Source organism: Choloepus didactylus, chromosome 10 (genome assembly GCF_015220235.1).
Source record: "Choloepus didactylus isolate mChoDid1 chromosome 10, mChoDid1.pri, whole genome shotgun sequence".
Lineage (NCBI taxonomy): Eukaryota > Metazoa > Chordata > Mammalia > Pilosa > Megalonychidae > Choloepus > Choloepus didactylus.
The window spans coordinates 13,494,406-13,503,766 of NC_051316.1; the positions used below are offsets into that span (position 1 = coordinate 13,494,406).

The following is a 9,361-nucleotide window of genomic DNA, read 5'->3' on the forward strand; positions in this document are numbered from 1 at the left end:
AAATGGACAACATCCTAGTAAAGCATAAACAACCAACGTTGACCCAATAAGAAATAGATGACCTCAAGAAACCAATCATAAGTAAAGAGACTGAGTCAGTCATCTAAAAGCTCTCCAAATAGAAAAGTCCAGGACCAAGTGGCTTCAGATGTGAATTCTACCAAGCATTCAAGAAATAATTAATGCCGCCCAGACTCCTCACCACCACCTGCCACCATCACCGGGACTGAATGTGGAAACGAGAGAGGGAAGGAAAGAACCGTGGATTATGGAAAGGAGAGGTGGGGATGAGGAGCTCTGCTGTGATGAGCTTCATAAGAGCGAGCCCCAGGATTGAGGGCTCGGCATGCCGAGCTACCAGTCCTCAATGTTTGTGAGAACATCAGCAACAATCCAGATTGCAGAGAGACCAAATTGGAAAGCATAGCAGTAATCTGGGAGAGTGATGCTGATGAGAGTGGGCTGCAAGGCCTTGGCAGTGGAGATGGCCTGGATTCAGGAAGTATTACTGAGATACTTAGTGTGTTAAGAGCTTCTCACCTCTGAGGATATAAAAGTATGATATGGTACACATCCTCGAGGAACTTATAATCTCACAGGGAAAGACAGATATATAAAATAAGACAGCTCCACAGGTGATTTTGATGCACACCCAGTTTAAGAACCACCCGACCTCCATCTCCTCCGGCTGCCCGCCTGCAGGTCTGGGACAGCCCTCTGCCCTGGCCAGAGAGGTGGTTAGAGAAATCCTCGTGCTGCAGTCCCACCTCACGTCTCGGAACCAGATCGAGAGGGGGTGCAATGTCTGAACAAGAACGAATACAGGAATACCTGAGGAAGGAAATAAGGTCACTTCTCATTTCCTCCAAAGATGGTTTGACCCCACAGCAGTTGGAAAAGGAATACCTTTCAATGATTGGCAACCATCTACCACTACGAATCCTTGGGTACCGGTCCACCATGGAGCTGGTGTTGGACATGCCTGATGTTGTTAGTGTCTGCCCATGTGGGGATGGTACTGTTATACTGAAAGCCATTCCAGATGAATCCACCAAAGGAATAGCAAGTTTAGTTGCAAAACAAAGGAGCAGCCATAAGGTTCAAAACTCCATGCAGAAGGGAAAGGGCCGTCTTTGCTGTGGGCCCAACTCTCAGCAGCGAGTACCTTACAGAGGAAAGGTGCCCCCATTCTTCCAGCTTTTGTGAAGAGTGAGTTGAAAGATCTCTTGGCGTTATCTCCTGTTCTCCTCTCTGATTTTGAAAAGGCTTTTGCCAAGTGATTTGGATGATCATTTCAGTATGTGCAATATGGATTCCTCTCTATGTTTGAAGTACTGAGTGCAGCTTCAGATGTCATTTCTGTAGAGCAGACCAGAGCAGGTTCTTTGTTGATGCTAAAGAAGAGCATATCAGAGGAAAAGCAGAGAGGATGGCCAGCAGGTAAAAATTTTGTCCATCCATTCAGAATGAAACAAGGGTCATACTCTACAGTCTCCCCAGTAGCAAAGGCACACTTTTCAGAACTCTCTTCAAACATGGAACCACCTAAGCAAATGTTGAACGTGGAAAAGACTTCCAAATCAAATGTAATGTAGACTCAAGGCTGAATCACTCTGAAAAATTAAACCAGCTAGAGAACACATTCAAATCAGTTATTGCCCAAATTGGACCTGGAGGGACTATCAATCCAGAGATAAAACAGAAGATAAAATTTGTTGTATCAAGGTTTCCGGAAGGTTTGCTTATATCTAAACTGCTTGGAGAGTTTGAGGCAATTTTTAAAGAGCAACTTTCACCAAAAAATTGGGCTTCTTAAATGTGACAGAACTTGTTGGAGCCCTTAGTGACATTCTCCATGTTGAATTCAGGGAAGGAGAACAGGACTTAATAGTGTTTGATGCTGATATGAAGCCTCTCCCACCTGATGGAGCTGTTTCATCAGTCCAGAATTTGTGTATAGTTCAACCAGATAAGAAAATTGAAGCCAAAGCTTGTGTCTCCAGTCCCCCTAGAAATTCACTGTCTACTGCTGCTTTCAAGACTACATGGGATAGTCCTTTGAAAAATTGTAAAGAGCCAGAACAGAAGGTTTTCAAGGAGCCTAATCTGGTGGTAAAGCCTTTACAGCTGCAAGTAGGAATAAACAAATCACAGCTCAACCTGGCAATGGAAAATCATGATATCCTACCAGATGCTGTACAGGACAAGAAATTATGCAGACTTCCACCATTAGATACCAGTACCCTCATGGGGGTCTTTGTGGAGTATATTATCTCTCCGAGTCAATTCTACATCCGGATCTATAGCAGGGATTCGTCAGAGTTACTCGAAGACATGATGATTGAAATGCGACACTGTTATTCAAATCAGCTGGTTTCAGAGCACTGTATCATGCCAGAATATTTTATCCAGCCAGGACATCTCTGTTGTGTAAGGATTTCTGAAGATAAGTGGTGGTATCAAGTCATTATTCATCAAGTCCTTGGGAAACAGGAAGTTGAGGTGTTCTACCCAGACTTTGGAAATATTGGAACTGTTCAGAAGTCCTCCCTCAGGTTCCTCAAGTGCTGCTACACAAAGCTCCCAGCTCAGGCTATCCCTTTTTCTTTGGCTTGGGTGAGACCAGTGGAGGAACACTGGACATCCAGAGCTATTTTGCAGTTCTAGAAGTTGTGTGGTCTGAAGCCATTAGTGGGGGTAGTGGATGAATATGTAGATGGAATCCTTAACATTTTTCTGTGTGATACATCCTCAAATGAGGACATCTATTTCCATCATGTCTTGAGAACAGAGGGTCATGCTATTGTATGCTGAGAAAATGTTCCTTCTAAGGGTTTCAGAGACCTCAACCCATTAGCTCTATACACTAAGTCCAGTGCAGGGCCAGAAGACAGTGTCTGGACAGAACTGGATTATCCTTCGCAGAAGCACTATATTAACAAAGACCGAGAAATAAGTTCACAATTAATAGAGAGTGAATCACATATGCTACAACATATTAATGAATAAAAGACCCTAAGTCACCTTAAATCTGAGTCAAAGAAGCTAGTAAAGGATTCTGTATTCACTTCCTTGAAAACCCAAGAAAAGACCTGTGATGAGGCTCCAACGTGGTCCAACCAAGAACCAGAGGATCTGAAGGAAGAAAATGAGGATGAGATCCCCATTGGAATGCCATGCCTGGAGTCGGTGACCATAGGTGATGACATCTGGGATGAGAATTGGTTACCTCCACGGGCTAAAATAGGAAAAGGTGGAGATTCTGCCTATCTATTTACCTCCAGCTCTGGTGGAAAGAAACAGTATCCATCATGTAAAGAAATGCCACAGAAGAATTGGTGTTTTTCTACACCCAAAGATACATGGGATGATTCATGGCAGCCTTCAGGCTTTGTGAATGGAATGAAAGTAGAAGTTCAAAAACCAGAAGGAGTGTGTGCTCAGGAAAAAATAATGGCACGACCAAGATTCAAAAGCCACAAAACTTGAAGTTTCCTTTGGATTCTTCCACCCTGCCCAAATCATTGGAAGAGTTCTACATCTCTCTGATCCAGTCACAGCAAGCAACAGAAGAGAGCCAGTTTGAGCCTAACAGCATTCAGGCTCAGTCAAAGCAAATACAGCTATCCACAGCAACAGTCAGTTCATCTCCTACAGTGGTGGATTCCCCAGAAAAACACTTTGGTTCAGGCTTGTTTTATGTCCCAGCTTATGGTCCCTCCTGGAGAAAGATCCGTGATCACTAGAGAAAAATGAGTGTCCTGGTGATTTGGGATTGGAAAGCTCTCCAGGAAGCCTTAAGAAGGAAGATTTTTCTAGTAGCCAGGCTATTACAGTGTTCAAAGACAAGCATCAAGGAACCATGGACCAGATCTCATTGATTTTGTCTCGTGAACACCAGATTTCTCAGAAATTCTACATTCTTCGAAGTACAGCCACTGCTGCCTTAGGAGCTGCCACACGGTTAGCCATATCCCAGAGTTTCCTACATTGGTACCCCAGTATGAAAAGGATGGAAGTATGAGGGAAGGGAGGGGTAAAAAGAAACCAGCTGGTTCAGCATGGTGATTTCCTTGGCCAAAATAAGGAGCATTGAGGCAAAATAGTATTTCAGTACTTGATGTTTTTGTCTTCCTGTGTGATATGTTAGCTTTATTATGCTAACAGTCCTGTTTGATTTGTAAGTATACAAGTTTAATGTTACTTTTAATTTAATTGACAGTGTTTCTTATTTTGTATAGTTCTGTTCAACTTTGTTTTTAATGTAGTGGTTTAAAGGAGTTTTGTTTCTGTGGGGTTTTTTTTTGTTGTTTCTATAAGTGTTTTCCTTCTTTATATTGTGGCTGACAAATGAAAATTAAAAAATTAATTTTTCTTGATCCATATTAAGCAAGACAAATACTCTCACATCTCTATCTCCAAAAAAAAAAGGATGCTTGAATTTGAATTTCAGTGCCAATGCTTCTAATTTGAAACCTTCTGTATCACCAATATAATACAGAGTTCCAATCCTCACCATTGTTATTTTTTTGAAATCCTGTGATCAGTAAGAAAATCCACATCCTGAAGCTTTGGTCAAATAAACATATTTACACTTTAAAAAATTAAGCTGTTTTTCAGTATAGGCAATTATTTGAAGACTTACTGACTAAATTATAGAGACTGATTGCTGAAACTTAGCTGAGCCATATCTCTAATCACCCCAGATCCCACAAACCTTAATGTAACAGGAGTTCAGCAATTGTATTATTTAAACATATATATAACTCTGAAGTCAAATTGTGTGAAATATTACATGACATTCTGTTGAGCTCTCAGTATAAATCATCAAGAAAAAACACAAGACTGAAAGGTGAAATTAAAGAATTTGAATGACACTAAAAAAAAGAAATAATTAATGCCAATCCTCCTCAAACTCTTCAAAAAATTGAAGAGGAGGGAAAGCTACCTAACTCATTTTATGAAGCCATCACCCTAATACCAAAGTCAGACAAAAATACTACAAAAAAAGAAAATTATAGACCAATCTTGTTTATGACTATAGATGCAAAAGTTCTCAACAAAATGCAAATAGAATCCAGCAGCATATTAAAAGAATTATACACTAAGACCAAGTGGGATTTATTCCAGATCTGCAAGGCTGGTTCAAAACAAGAAAATCAATTAATATAATACACCACATAAATAAATCAAAGCAAAAGGACCACATGATCATCTCAATTGATGCAGAAAAGATATTTGACAAAATTAAAAATCCTTCCTTGATAGAAACACTTCAAAGCATAGTAATAGAAGGGAACTTTCTCAGTATGATAAAGGCAATATATGAAATACCCACAGCTAACATCGTACTCAATGGGGAGAAACTGAAAGCTTTCCCACTAAGATCAGGAACAAGTCAGGAATGCCCAGTATCAGCATTGCTATTCAACATTGTGCTGGAAGTTCTAGCTAGAGCAATTAGGCAAGAAAAAGAAATAAAAGGCATCCAAATTGGAGAGAAAGAAGTAAAACTTTCAGTGTTTGCAGATGACATGATTCTATATGTAGAAAATCCATAAAAATCTACAGCAAATCTATTAGAGCTAATCAATGAGTACAGCAAAGTGTCAGGCTACAATATCAACATGTAAAAATCTGTAGTGTTCTTATACATAAGTAATGTGCAGGAAGGGGAAGAAATAAAAAAATTCTACTTACAATAGCAACCAAAAGAATCAAGTATTTAGGAATAAACTTAACAAAGGCCACCAAAGACTTATACAAATAAAACTACAAGAAGCTGCTAAAAGAAATTGAATGGGACTAAAAAAATGAAAGAACATACCATGTTCATGGATTGGAAAATTAAATATAATTAAGATGTCAACTAAACTGATTTACAAATTATATATTATATATTATATTTTTATAGATTCAGTGCAATACCAATTAAAATCCCAACAACATACTTTGCAGAGATAGAAAAACCACTAACCAAATTTATTTGGAAGGGCAAGGTGCCCTGAATAGCCAAAAATATCTTGAGAAAGAGGAACAACATGGGAGGTCTCACACTACCTGACTTTGAAGCATATTATGAAGCTACAGTTCTCAATACAGCATGGTACTGGCAAAAGGACAAAGATACCGACCAATAGAATCAAATTGAGTGTTCAGAAATAGACCCTGGCATCTACAGACAATTGATCTTTGATAAGGCAGCCAAGACAAACCAACTGGGACAGAGCACCCTCTTCAATAAATGGTGTCTGGAGAACTGGATCTCCATTTCCAAAAGAATGAAATAGGACTCCTACCTTATACCTTATACAAAAATTAACTCCAAGTGGATCCAAGACCTCAACATAAGTGCTAAGACCATAAGACTCTTAGAAGAAAATATAGGGCTATATCTTAAAGATTTTGTGATAGGAGGTGGTTTCCTAGACCTTACACCCAAAGCACAAGCAACCAAAGAACAAATAGACAAATGGATCTCCTCAAAATAAAATATTTTTGTACATCAAAGGACTTTGTTAAAAAAGTAAAAAAGCAGCCTACACAATGAGAGACAATCTTTGGGATCCACATATCAGATAAGGGTTTAATATCCTGAATATATAAAGCAATCCTACAACTCAACAGCAGAAAGACAAACAACTGAATTAAAAAATGGGAAAAAGACAAGGACAGACACTTCTCTGAAGAGGAAATACAAATGGCTCAAAAACATATGAAAAAATGCTCAACTTGGCTGGCTATTAGGGAAATACAAATCAAAACCACAATAAGATTTCATCTCACACCTACCAGAATGGCCATTATCCAGAAAACAGAAAATTACAATTGCTGGATAAGATATGGAGAAAGAGGCACACTTAATCATTGCTGGTGGAAATGTAGAATGGTGCAACCACTCTGGAAGACAGTGTGAAGTTTCCTCAGGAAGCTAAGTATAGATTTGCCATATGACTCATCTGTTCCATTGCTAGGTATATACTCAAAGGAACTGAAAGCTAAGACACAAGTGGACATTTGTAAACTGATGTTTATTGTGGCATTATTCATGATTGCCAAGAGATGGAAGTAGCCCAAATGTCCATCAACTGACGAGTGGATAATCAAACTGTTATACACACATGATGGAATACTACACAGCAGTAAGACAGAACAAAGACATAGAACATAGAATAACATGGATGAACCTTGGGGACATTATGTTGAGTGAAGTTAGCCAGAAACAAAAGGACAAATTTTGTATGGTCTCACTAATATGAAATAACACTAATAAGCAAATTTTGAGAGTTAAAAGCTGATAACACAGGCTACCAGGAGATAGAAAGAGGGTAGAGATCAGGCATTTGATGCTGAAGGACTACAGAATGTTCAGCAGGATTTGTTATAAAGATTCAGAAAGAGATAGCATAATACTGTGTGATGGTATCAAATATTGTAAGTGCATTTAACAAAGACGTCTGTGAATAAGGCTGAAAGACGTGGGATAAGGAATTGTATGATACAAGGGGTAAAGATAGATGATGAAGACTGGGACTGTATAACTTGGCAAAAACTGGAGTGGCCAATGACTGTTGCTAAATGTACAAATATAAAAATGTTCTCACATGTGGGAGAACAAATGAATATCAACCGTGTAAAGTGTTGAAAAGGAGATGTATTTGGGAAAAAACATAAACAAAGCAAACTGGAGTCTATGGTCAACAGTATTATTGTAATATGCTTCCATTAAATATAACAAAGACATTATATGAAAGTTAATTGCGCATGAGAGGGGGATATACAGGAAGGATATGGGATTCTTGGTAGTGGTGGTGTTCTCTGTCCTTACTAATGTATTGTATGGCACTTTATTTTTCTTTTTATTATTATCTTTTTTATTATTCACCAAAAAAAGAAAAACATTTTCATAGTAAACAATATGTTCAAGTGCTGACTGTGGTGATAAATGTACAACTATATGATGATATGGAGAACAACTGATTGTATGCTGTATAATTGTATGTTATGTGAAAATATCTCTATAAATTTGTAGGAAAATATAAATAGTGGAAAAGTGCTGGAGAAAACTCAGAGAGAGGGATGTAACTATTTACTGTTGATCAGGAAGCAGAATGGTGTAGCCTTTCTGGAGGTCACTGTGGGGGTTTCACAAGAAGCTAAGTATGTGGGGGCCAAAAGGTCCTGCAACCTCATTATGAGGTATGACTTGGAAGATCTGAGAACAGAGACATGAATGGACATTTGGACATTGGTGTTTATGGAGGCAGTATTCATGATTTGCAGTGGGTGGAGGTGGCCTAAGGGTACACCAACCAGGGAACGGAGTGGTGAAATGTGGTGTATGCATACAATGGAATATTGAGCAACTATGAAAAGCAGTGATGTTTTGAGACACATAAGGAGGTGAATGGATCTTCTAGACAGCATTTTGCGTGAAGTATGCCAGAAACAAAGGCAAACACTATAATGCCTCACCAATATGGACTAACTACAATGTGTAAACTCAGAATTGCATCTTAGAGTACAGCCTAACAGGGAAATGATTATTGTAATGGTCCCTAGATTTAAGCTCTTACAGCAGTCAAATCTATTCCTAAATTGTAATGGCTATATCCAAATTCTGAGATGTTGATCCCTTGTTGTATAACCTGATTGGTCTCTGGAACATTGGGTATCTGTGTGACAGCTGAAACTCATAGCTAGAGCACAGCAGATATGAATGTTAGTATTAACACATACAGCAAATATTAAAATAAAAAAGCTGAAATAGAGCCCAGACTTCAATTAGAGATATGAATGGAGCAGATCTGGTTAAGACTAGGGCAAATTAGGCCAAAGGGTAAAGGTTGAAACTGACTGTGTTAAAACATCAACTTCCATGTGCGACCAAGGGAAGAAATGTTTATTTGGTGTAGGATCTATATTTTCTAAACAATATAACTTCTACAGTCAGTTTGTTCAAACTCCACAATTACATGGAACTTTGAATAGGAAGTGAGATATGGTAGGTCTGTATAGGTTAGAATGAAATAGCAACACATCCCAAAGTAATTTGGGCAAAGAATAAAAATATATATTCAGGGACCCCCAAGGAGCTGGGGGAGGATGTAGAGGTGTTGGAATTCCTCACCTGGATTGTTGCTGATGTTCTCACAAATACTGGGGACTGACATCTTGACATGTTAAGCCGTCTGTCTTGGGGCTTGCCCCTATGAAACTTGTTACTGCAAAGAAGATAAACATGCTTATAATTGCACCTAAGTGTCTCTCCCTGAGTGCCTCTTTGTTGCTCAGATGTGGCCCTCTCTCTCCAACTAAGCCACCTTGGCAGGTGATCTCACTGCCCTCCCCCCTGACTCTC

The 9,361-nt window shown here is 39.0% G+C and overlaps 1 pseudogene; it reads left to right on the forward strand.

Annotated features, from left to right (window-relative positions):
- The first annotated feature begins 801 nt into the window (after positions 1-801).
- LOC119505604 lies at positions 802-4,146 on the forward strand (annotated as a pseudogene).
- The last annotated feature ends 5,215 nt before the right edge of the window (positions 4,147-9,361 follow it).